The following is a 13,074-nucleotide window of genomic DNA, read 5'->3' on the forward strand; positions in this document are numbered from 1 at the left end:
TATCTGTACGATCTGCTACAAAAATTTAGAAAGGGATATTCTCCACAAGTGTGATCCCTTTGTGCTTGTGGTAAAAAGCATCCAAGATCTGAAGTATAGAGGTTTCACTGTGATTACTCTGATATGGATGTAATAATGTAATACGACACACTGTACTACATGCATGCGAACAACATATTTCCACTGCAAGTTAGAAACAGTCGAAAAGCAGTCACTAATAACAATGTTTTAATTGGTTTGCCTTGATGAGAAATAGCATTTCAATTGTTGAATGGACATTATCAGCATTAATAAACTAATTATACAACAACAGACTACACAAATGAAGAAAGTGGTCGGTATTATTACGAAAGTAGGAATATCCTAAAAGAGTGTTATGATTAGATATATTTAATTTGTTGAAATGTGCTGCTGACAAAGGCAGATCTACTTTCATGACAATGTTTTTCGAACTCCATCTCACAAGGCACACATGGCTAGCTTGTGCATTCCTGTCGCGCATATTATCCTTCGCTGCTGACAATACACTGACCATTGTGATGTGCGACAGATCAATTGTTTATTTCTCTCAATAACAACTATTTTATTCGCGATCACGCATTGTCAGTTTGGCAAGCCCTAGGTGAGTAAACAGTATCTGGCATGTTGCTATCATTCCGCCTGAAGGAACGCTCGTCATTATTTTAATACTGCTCAGATCAAGAGAAGGAATATAATCCTTTGGTAAATTTTCATTCCAGTCGCTCAGTGTTAAAAATACGATGAGTCACGGGGATTCCACCAAAGTTCCAACAGAATTGCCAATCTGTTTTTGTGTGAGTTGTTAACCTTTTCTCATTCGAAGAAGCATCATCATTTATGAGTAAAGGCCACATTTCTCTTGGTGACTGGTTTAATTGTACTTCCTTTGTCACAGTTTAATTTGCCAACCTCTCTCACAGCAGCTATTGAAACGGAATTCCGAAACAGAGGGCCTCATTAAACAAGTAATTGGCAATCACAGTGCTCAATAGCTTACGAAAAACCTCATAGTATCGGTTTGCAGTAACATAAAAGAGGAAATTTCATGTTTATTTTCATAATAGGAAGCTCTTGTTTCGCTAGCTGTCGATAACTGTTAAAATATTACAGTCACTGGAGTGAAATAAATAAAAAAAGAAGTATAAGTGGTGATATATCGCCATAGATAAGAAAGTACCGTGTGTTTAATAACTGGCAAAACACTCTCCTCCTTGTGTGCTATCATTCGCCAAACTTTCGTTTCGATGTCTCGAGCGGTTTAGGAGATACGATAGATGTTGCGAGTATTTAATTCTCGCGGGCGTGAGATCGGAAGTGAGCGCGCTACATGGGATCCATTTTCTCGAGATCGGAGGCAGATAGAGGTCTCTTCCCAAGTCTAAACAAAAATTCAGCATGTTAGCTAAATTTCATACGCAGCAACATATGGTGTAATACGCACCAAACGCAAAATCATAGAGACCCCTAATTTTCGTTGCAAACTTTAAAGTTTTGCGTAGCGTCTTACTAAAATGTGTACATCACAGTAAGAGTGGTCATTAGCGAGGTGATCGGCACTTCGTCACGAAGCTGACATATAACGCTACAAGTAAGGCAAAAATCATATAGTTTCTGTAAAATCGTTTTAAAAAGATAAGAGGTTGCGCGCGCTTCGGTTCAGTCAGCGCAGAGCGTCGCCAGTCGGCGCATGCGAAGTATGGTGTACGCGTCGCAATATGCGCTGGACCCGCGCGACCCTTGCGCACGTGCGTGTCGCGCTGTAGTTTCGTGTCACGTCACACGTGCTATACGCTTCTCAATTTGCGCCTAGTTTTAGGCTAGGCGCAAATTGATAGGCGTATAGTACGCCTGGCGCGGCGCAGCGCACGCTTTTGTAACATCACAGGTGTAAATGGGCAAATTTCGACGCGTAGCGACTGGGACGCGACACGCGCCTGGGCCAGGTCGCGCGGCGAAAGCTAGGCGCAAATTGAGACGCGTATAGCGCGTGTGGCACGACGCAGCGCAGCGCAGCGTGCGTTTTTGTTACATCACAGTTTCAAATAGGACCGCGCAAATTGCGACGCGACGCGACTGGGACGCGACACGCGCCTGCGCCAGGTCGCGCGGCGCACTCCGGGAGGGGTGGGCCGGGGAGTGGGAAGGCAGTCCTGCTGTAATAAGCTCACTTCGGCATGGCCATATGGTCAGTGGAGGTACCGCGTGATCAAAAAGTCAGTATAAATTTGAAAACTGAATAAATCGCGGAATAATGTAGATAGAGAGGTACAAATTGACATACATGCTTGGAATGACATGGGGTTTTATTGGAACCAAATAAATACAAAAGTTCACAAAATGTCCGACAGATGGCGCTTCATCTGATCAGAATAGCAATAATTAGCATAACAAAGTAAGACAGGAAATGCTCAATATGTCCACCATCATTCCTCAACAACAGCTGTACTCGAGGAATAATGTTTTTAACAGCACTGTAAAGCATGTCCGGAGTTATGGTGAGGCATTGGTGTAGGATGTTGTCTTTCAGCATCCCTAGAGATGTCGGTCGATCACGATGCACTTGCGACTTCAGGTAACCCTAAAGCACGGACTGAGGTCTGGGGACCAGGAAGGACAAGCATGACGAAAGTGGCGACTGAGCACACGATCATCAACAAGCGACGCGCGCAAGAGATCTCTCACGCGTCTACCAATTTTTTTTTTGGTTCTAATAAAACCCCATGTCATTCCAAACATGTGTGTCAATTTTTACCTCTCTATCTACGTTATTCCGTGGTTTATTAAGTTTTCAAATTTCTACTGACTTTTTGATCATCCGGTACATGTATTGCCCTTGCGAATAATCAGAATTAAGGTATACTGAGTTTTATTGTCAATGAGTAGTGTTCCGTTTTTCGCCGTTTAAGCGTGTCATTTCTTTTCCTTAATTCATAATAGTTATTAGTTACACATTGCATGGGGGCTTAATTAAAATAAAATGCAAATAATTTTAATTTTTTGCTTCAGTAACTGTCTGCCCGATTACGAAGTCTCGTAAACGGTTGGCCCTGACTAGTATTATTGTACGCAATCTGACTGCATAGAACAACAACAAAGAATGAAATGAAAATTTTCGTTAACACAATTAATTAATTAAGTCCCCAGCAACTATAAAACCTACGAAACCAAAGCACAAGTGTCACTGTTCTGTGTGTGGAAGTGTAACTCAACGTACACATCTGGCACGGTTCTTCTTCAATAAGACAAGAATTTTCAAATACCATTTATACCGAAGTAATTAAAGAAAATACAAATACTATAATTACGCAAGAAACCCAGAATTACACTCTAATACAAGAACACAAGCCAGATGCTTTGTTGACTGAACCTGTAATGAAGCATTATTTACGACATTAAAATAATGAAAAATAAATCAAGTTTTGTTACCTTCATATATTGACGAAAAGCACTCAAATCATTACAATATCTCCATTGGAACAACATCTGCTGTCTATCCATCAAACAACTACATAAAACATGGAACAAACACTTTTCATTACGACATCTAAGCGAGCATTGCGCTCCGCTACCTCTCAATAGTCACAGCCTATTACGAGTTCTAAACAAGCTCTGCCTACCACGACATCTCAAGAATCACTGCCTACTCCCTCGTCTCGACAAGAACTGCCAGTGGAGGCGGCGAAACAATACTCTCTAGCGCGATCTCTGGCGCTGTGGCTCAGTGTAGCCACCTTTCATATGCCCTTCCTCCACGGGCTAGAATTTGATGGTATTTTTGCCAGCATTGGTGGTGAAAATACCACCAAATTCGTCAAAAAAATACAGACAAAAATAAAAGATAATATTAATGCGTAAATATCATATAACTAGATAAAATTTTGGCTTTGCACTGACCTTTCAATAACCTAATATATAAAATACAGTAAGCAATACAAATTCTTTCATACATGTGACTTTACATAATAGTTTATACAAGTATTATGTGGTTAAACAATTCAATTGCAGTAGAAGCAATCCATCAGTGGCACCCAGCAATGTTAAACAGGTGCAGACACCAACAAGTGACATCATTTCAGTAGAAGCAGTCCATCAGTGGCACCCAGCAATGTTGAACAGGTGCAGACACCCACAAGTAACATCATTTCGGTAGAAGCAGTCCATCAGTGGCACCCAGCAATGTTGAGCAGGTGCAGACAGCAACAAGTGACATCATTTCAGTAGAAGCAGTCCATCAGTGGCACCCAGCATTGTTGAATAGGTGCAGACAGCAACAAGTGCCATCATTTCAATAGAAGCAGTTCCATCAATTGCACCCAGCATTGTTAAGCAGATGCTGACCGCAGTCCATAATATTCACTATCACTAATCACACAGTTCATCAGCAGAAATTAAACATGTCCTAGTGGCACGAATCATGTAGAAAAAGTGCAAGTAACAGTCCATAATATTCACTATCACTAATCACACAGTTCATCAGCAGAAATTAAACATGTCCAGGTGGCATTCATCATGTTGAATAAGTGCAGGTAACAGTCCATAATATTCACTATCACTAATGAGACAGTTCAGTCATGAACAATAGTTTGAATGTACACACAATTAACAAAATTATTATCAATGCTCTTACACTAAACATACAAATCATAATAAACGCACAAATGATATCAGGTAGTTGTCATATTAACTATTACAGTACACAAATAACAGTAAACCTATAATGTTTATGGGTGTCAGTGCAAGCCACAACAAACAAGCAAAATAATATTTAGGAGATAGGTTGGGATCACTTCTCTGGGATTATAAAAGGTAAACACACAAAACACACTCATCTTTCATCGACATTTAGTGCTCCTGTGTAGTTGAATAGTGTTAACTGTGTAAATGCAATTCTGTTAAAATTTTATGTTCATCATGTGTATCAAGTAGTAGTGGCAGCAATGTATAACAGTCAATAATAGTTAGTCAACGTCATAGTCATCATGTCAAGACCAATGTTTGCCAAGCCAGATCAAATTGTACGGTTGCTGAACAACTGTCAGTGAGCCAAGATATGCAATTACTTCCTCTCTCCAAAAAAAAAAGTATATACTGCTTACTGATTTAACGAAGTGTGTGTGTAGACAATCTTCCTTCTACTTGACCGTTCTAGTCTGCCATCTTCATCCTCCTTGTTCCATATAGACCAACAAAAAAAAAAAATATATATATATATATATATATGCTCCTCACTTACTTTACCTCTTATCCACCAAAACTCCAATAATCATAATCATCACATAATCTCAATACTTCAATAATACCTCTTACGTCTACATATAAACCTTATCATCAATATCATCAATAATACCTCTTCAATACGTCGATACATATAAACCTCATTTACCTTACCTCTTGTCCACGAAAACTCCAATAATCATCAACTTCACATAATCTCAACTTCACACAGTCTCAATACCTCAATAATACCTCTTCAATACGTCGATACATATAAACCTCAGCACCAATATCATTTCACTTCCATAACAACTCTTTCCTCTAGTCAGTCTCCTCGAACAAGTACAGATAAAATCCTAGTGCAAACTTCAGTTCATCATCCCATGCAATCCGAAGACACAGTGTCCACACACAACCTCTGTGTAATCCATCTGACCCAAATCTTTTACTCATTAATACATTTTGGTTACCTTGTCCATCATTAAACAAAAGAAATGCATACATGACCTCTAACAGACTTTAATTCGAACAACTCTCAGTAATTAAGTACGATTACGAAGTGTGAATAATCGTGATATTTCAGTGTGTACACCACTTCAAGAATTATGGCAAACAGAAGCAAACATGTGGAATATTTCTTGTGTCAAGTGTCACTTACTATTTCAATTGCTCACGAAGAATGAAGTGTAATAACTGTCAAAGGTCTAAACCTAGTGTTGGTATGTCATGTCGTTATCTTCCTTCCTATTAGCATAAATTTATACAGATTCCATAAAACCTCCAGCTCATGTGACTTCTATGAAGTTTCTTGTACTAATGTCGTTCGTCGAATTATAGCAGTTCATTTTCTTATCTTAAAAATATAAGGCACTGAGCGTAAGCAAAACATGCAACAGCGAGTAAATATACCAGTAGACAACAGAATGTCAACAAGTGGATGCAACACAATTCCTACAACAAGGCTCTGCCAAGCGAACAATCTATAATTAATACCATAGTGTGACCTAAACTCCATGTTCGCACACAGTATATCAGCATTTCTATACACCAAATTAAAGAGTACTTATGACAACAAAAGGAAATGTGTTAATATGCAATCCATACGCAAAGCAGCAAATATGTATCTTACATAATAAACAGGTCATTATCATCATATCAGCATAAGCAAATAAATGTTCATATGTGACCTTAATAAGTAAACATGAAGGCGCAAGCAGATAAATCATTAAGTATAAATTACATACATAACCACAGTCAGCACAATTAATCAGTTGACAATTACAATTTAAATAAATAAGCACAGCAGGCACATAATAAAAAATATGACATCAGTGAAAAGGCATAGCAGCCAAGTGATGCATAATATACATAAGTAACAACACTGTTCATTAATCAATAATTGTCAAAATCAGCAAATGTACACAAGCACGTCGCTTCACAAGTAAATTCATAGAACATGAAATTTAGCACAAAGTATGAGTCACGTAATCGCAAGCAGCAAATTACGTCTAAAGTACGTACCTAAGTGGAAATATGTTACCTGAAAAATAAACTCAATTAACAGTTACCTTTTTTAGTTTATTACTTCTTTCGTCGAAATTACATTCTTCGTGAAATTTTCTCCATAGCAAGTCGTCTTAACGTCGGACACACACAGAATTTACCTGAAGGTCTTAAATACTTTATACAACCGTATCCTGAAAAATACTGAACGTTAATAACATAATCCATCAAGTCACTACAGCTTTATACTGAATTTATTCGGAGAAATTAGACTGTGTATTTGTTTACGTCTGTCAGTGCATTCGCACTGAGCGCTCGATCAGCTGTAGACGCGTGACGTAGAAAGTGATTGTTTGCGGTCAACGACTGCCTTGTGTGGCGCGCAGACTTCACTGTTGCTTTGAGTATCTGCCGCCGCCGGAACACGGCGCGGTATCCTTGTATTCTCCGCATGTTTACGTATAACTGTTGGTTTCTCAAAAGTATGTCATTCCACAAAAACTTTTACGTTCGATATATGATGTATTCCCTTAGAGCGCCGAGATTTAAGAGTTTCTACTTCAACAGTGTTATCATGAATAATTTTGCGAATTCTATATGGACCGTTATAAAGCAGAAAAATTTGCGACACAAGCCTTTTCCTTTGTGAGACAAACGATGAGACTTAATTAACACCTTCTGACCAACTGACAAAATTTTTAAACGACCAGGACGTTTAGCTGATTTCTCTCTTCTAGCAGCCGCAGATGCAATATTTCGTAGAGCCAGGTTGACAACTTCAGAATGCCGCAGTTTCCGTGAAGGCGGAAAAGGAACGATTTCAGAAATGCGATTTAATGAAACTTTATTTTTTAATATCAATAGAGGTGGTAAAGAAGTTGAGTCATTAGGAAGTTCATTCAGAATGTTTTGAAAAATATGAAGATACTGATCCGAAGTTCTGTGATTCGGATGACAATAAAGACGGCACAATTTATTGATTTCCTTCATCCATCTCTCTGAAGCATTAGATTGAGGGTGAAAAAGTGAAATAAAAATTGGTTTAATCTTACGACGCCGTAGAGTACGAAGCCAAATTTTAGAGCGAAACTGTGATCCATTATCTGATATAACCTTATCAACATGACCAACTTCTTTAAGTAAATGTTTGATGAAAGCATTAGATACTGAACGAGCTGTTGCTTTGCGTAAAGGTGTAAAACACACCTATTTTGATGTCAATTCCACTGCTACGAAAATGTACGCAAAACCATTAGTAGAACGAACCACTGGACCGAACAAATCGACTGCAGCCATGTCCTTTAATTTCGCTGGAATGATAGGAAACAACGGTGCTCTGTGAGAAACAGTTGGCGGCTTAGCCTGTTGACATAATTTTCATTTGGCAAGAACAGAACGAATACGTTTTTCCATATTACTGAAGTAACAATTTTCTCGTAATTTATGAAAGCATTTTCTGGGACCAAAATGTGCATAACTGAAATGTGTAAATGAGGTGTGGCCAAATCATCCAATCTAACAAAGCGTCTAAGAAAATTACAGACACCAAGGAAACTACGAACATCACGTTTTGTGGAAGGAACAGCATAATTACGAATAGCGTCTAGTTTCTCTGGATCAGGAAGAATACCTTCTGTAGAAATAATGTGACCGAGAAATTTCACCTGAGAACGAGCAAATTCAGATTTTTTCCAAGTTCACTGTAATGCCAACTCTTGCAAAAATACGTAATAATGAATCCAAAATTTTGTTGCGCTCACTCCAAGAACGTTTAGCAATAAGAATGTCGTCAACATATGAAGTAATATTGTCACGAAGATAAACAGGTAAAATTTCGTTTAAATTACGAATGAATGCTGCAGAAAATATAGTAAGTCTAAACGGTAATTTCCAAAGTCACTTTTGGGTAAAACAGTCAAATCCGGTTAATCTTTACCCACTGTCTAGATAGATGGATAGTAGAAGAATTGTTTTTATAGATGCAAAGAATAGTGAAAGAGTAGGCAGCGGTGCAGAAAACTAAAAGGGAAATAGCACCACTACAGCTCGGGGCCCTGTGAACGCTACGGCACATATTCACTTAGTGTAGTGAATCCCCTGAGGACCTTAATAGCTGCACATAAATTTCAGTTTGTGACTTAGTGGCAAATTTGGCGGAAGTGCGTACGTAAATTGATCTAACCATGAACATGGATGTATGTTATTCTTAGAATTGCGGAAGATCTTAAATTTCCGAACAGTCAAAAAGTGTTTATAGTCAAAGTTTTCGCCTCGTGGCGACAAAGACCTACCGCGTCTATCACAGTCCCAATGTTGATTATTGTCAAGTTCGCGCGCCTGGCGCTCTCTTGTTGCATCCCGTAAATGAAACAAATTATTTTCTTCAAAGCCCTCTGCTATCTGTGATTCCAAATTTCTTCTACTGTCCTTTCCTACAATTTCGCCTTCGATTTGTTTGACTTGCATTCGTAATGCCTCAAATTCCTTTTTAACGCGTTCATTAAATTTTGCCGGATTTTCAACATGCTTATTTATGTTCTGGTACTCTTCGGTTTCTGCAAATGGTAATGGAGCTGTATCATCCGAATCTCTGTCCCCATGTAAACTAAGACTTGTCAATTTATCTGAAATCTCAACTCCTTCCGATGAGTCACCTATTTTTTCTTTCTGTTTATTTACGTCTTCCGTAAGTGTCGCGACTCGGGTTTCGGTATTGTCACATTTAGTAGTTGATTGTTCACACTGTTGCGTTAAGTCATTTGGTACGGATTCCTCGATTCTTTCAAATACGTCTTCCTTATCGTGTGCACGTTGTAAATTTAACTCTGAAAAATTTTGTACTATCACGCGATCTTTTTCTTCCCGTTCTCTGTCCTGTTCCTCTTGTCTAATTCCTGTTCAAATTAAACTATTATTGTGAGCCTTCAAAATCGGTTGTACTTCTTCTCTAATTTCTTTATCTGATACGTCTTTCATGTAATTGAAACATGTCCCTGTTCGTGAGCCTAACTGTGTTTCCATTGTTTCCATCTCGGTTTTACTTGTTCCTATTTGTGAGCCTAACCGTGCTATCATTGCGTCCATCCTGGCTTCTAACCATGATCCCAAATTTAATATTGCACTCATCAACTGCTGCGTTTCTTCTACCGTTAACCACGCAATCTGAGAATTTTTCGATTGTGAAAAATTTTGAACTGTTTCCGGACTATTTTCCCGCCTTATTAAATTGTTTTCAACTCCATTATACATCATCCTTTTCTCCTGTGTTGGCGAGTTCGCCATGTTAACAATTTCGTTATTCTCACTATTCACCATTTTCGCCTTTTTCATTGATCGCGTAATCATTTACAAAATATACAAAACTCGTCACTGTACGGAAATTACACACAATGAATCTTTATCTCCAACAATACCATTCACACGAAATGTTTCCTTCAAACACGATTCGAACAATTGAAATAATTGCACTAAATTGTCAAACGCGTATACAAGACAACAAATCAAATTCTGAGAAAAAAATATTATTATAAGAATGACAATTACCAAATCTACACATGCAATATAAACTACAAATTACTACAACAATGCTACTGTCTACTATTTTTACAATCAGAAGATTCCAAGGGACGATCCGAAGCAGCGGTCGCCACGTGCATGGGGGCTTAATTAAAATATAATACAAATAATTTTAATTTTTTGCTTCAGTGGCTGTCTGTCCGATTACGAAGTCTCGTAAACGGTTGGCCCTGACTAGTATTATTGTACGCAATCTGACTGCATAGAACAACAACAAAGAATGAAATGAAAATTTTCGTTAACACAATTAATTAATTAAGTCCCCAGCAACTATAAAACCTACGAAACCAAAGCACAAGTGTCACTGTTCTGTGTGTGGAAGTGTAACTCAACGTACACATCTGGCACGGTTCTTCTTCAATAAGACAAGAATTTTCAAATACCATTTATACTGAAGTAATTAAAGAAAATACAAATACTATAATTACGCAAGAAACCCAGAATTACACTCTAATACAAGAACACAAGCCAGATGCTTTGTTGACTGAACCTGTAATGAAGCATTATTTACGACATTAAAATAATGAAAAATAAATCAAGTTTTGTTACCTTCATATATTGATGAAAAGGACTCAAATCATTACAATACCTGCATTGGAACAACATCTGCTGTCTATCCATCAAACAACTACATAAAACATGGAACAAACACTTTTCATTACGACATCTAAGCGAGCACTGCGCTCCGCTACCTCTCAATAGTCACAGCCTACTACGAGTTCTAAACAAGCTCTGCCTACCACGACATCTCAAGAATCACTGCCTACTCCCTCGTCTCGACAAGAACTGCCAGTGGAGGCGGCGAAACAATACTCTCTAGCGCGATCTCTGGCGCTGTGGCTCAGTGTAGCCACCTTTCAACATATCAGTATACATTTTGTCTGCTTATTACTTTGTCAAGAACAATGCACGGTTCAGTAACTCGTGAACCATTACCTACTGGAAGTATATCTTTTGTCTCCACAATGTTTTCAGATCGTATGAAGGGACAGACATTTCATCGTGATGGTAGTGAATAAGGAAGTAAGGAATATTATAAAATCCTGTGATCTAGAAGCAAGGCAGGAAAGTAAAACAAGCGTATATACTTGCTGCCTGTTATGCTCGAGTATCTCTACAGTCCGTTACCAAAAGTCAAAAAGCTGTAATTTCCACAGGTATAACCCCTTTTTGCTTCTGGTAAAAAGCGTCCGAGATATGAAATACATATGTTTCACTATCATTTGCATATGTATATAATAAGAGACATTATACCACGTAAATGTGGACATCACATTTCCACTGCACGCTATAAACAGTCGAGAAGTCCTCATGAATAAGAATGTTTTAATCGGATCGTCGCGACGACAAAAAGCATTTTGGTGGTGGCATACACACTATCAGCATTAATAAACTAATAATACAACAGGCTACACAAATGAAGAAGTGGGCCTGCCGCGGTGGCCTTGTGGTTCTAGGTGCTGCAGTCCGGAACCACGGGACTGCTACGGTCGCAGGCTCGAATCCTGTCTCGGGCATGGATGTGTGTGATGTCCTTAGGTTAGTTAGATTTAAGTAGTTCTAGGGGACTGATGACCTAAGATGTTAAGTCCCATAGTGCTCAGAGCCATTTGAACCATTTTTTTGAAGAAGTGGTTGGTATTATTAAGAAAGTGTGAGTATCGTGAAAGAGTGTGGTGATTTGATATATTAATGCTTTGTGTTGTGCCACGTACCAATTGTTTACTTCAATCAATAACAACTATTTTATCTGCGAATCACGCACTGTTATTTTGGAAAGGCGTAGATGAGTAACCAGCATCAGGCATGTGCGTGTCATTCCGCCTGAATGGTACGCTCATCATTTATACTGCTCAGATAAAGAAAGGGAGTAATATCCTTTGGTAAGTGTCCATTCCAGTCGCTCAGTGTTAAAAATACGATGGGTTATGGGATTCAACCAAAATTCCAACAGACTTGGCGATTTATGTGTGTGTGAATTGTTAACCGTTTTTCATTCGAAGAAGCATCACCATTTACGAGTAACGGCCACATTTCTCTTGTTGACAGGTTTGGTAGTACTTCTTTTGCCAAAACATAAAATAATTTGCACGAACTCTATTTTTGCAGCAGCTATTGTGACTGAATTCTGAAAAAGAGTGTGTCATTACACAAGTAACTGGCGACCAGAGAGCTCAATAGCTTACGAAAAACCTCATTGTATCGGTTTGTGGCAACATAAGAGAAGAAATTACGTGTCTATTTTCATACAGGGAAACTTTTGTCTCACTAGCTGTCGATAACTCTTAAACAATTACAGTGACTGGAATGAATAAATAAAATCGAAAGTACTTATATATAGTAGTAGATAAGAAAGTTTAGTGTGTTTACGAACTAGCAAAGTACTTTCCTTCTTGTGTACCATTACTCGCCAAAATCTCGTTTCGATGCCTCGAGGGGAGCTGACCGTTGTGGCCGAGCGGTTATAGGCGCTTCAGTCTGGAACCGGGCGACCGCTACTGTTGCAGGTTCAAATCCTGCCTCGGGCATGGATGTATAGATATCCTTAGGTTGGTTAGGTTTAAGTAGTTCTACGTTCTAGGGGACTGATGACCTCAGAGCCATTTAAACCAATTGAACCATTTGTCTCGAGCGGTTTAGCAGATATGAGGGACGTAGGAAGATTTCATTCCCGTGGGCATGAGATCGGGAGTGAATGCGCTACATAGGATCAATTTTCTTGAGATCGGGCATAAATAGAGACCTCCTGCCAAGTCTAAA

Source organism: Schistocerca nitens, chromosome 4, assembly GCF_023898315.1.
Source record: "Schistocerca nitens isolate TAMUIC-IGC-003100 chromosome 4, iqSchNite1.1, whole genome shotgun sequence".
NCBI classification, from domain to species: Eukaryota; Metazoa; Arthropoda; class Insecta; order Orthoptera; family Acrididae; genus Schistocerca; species Schistocerca nitens.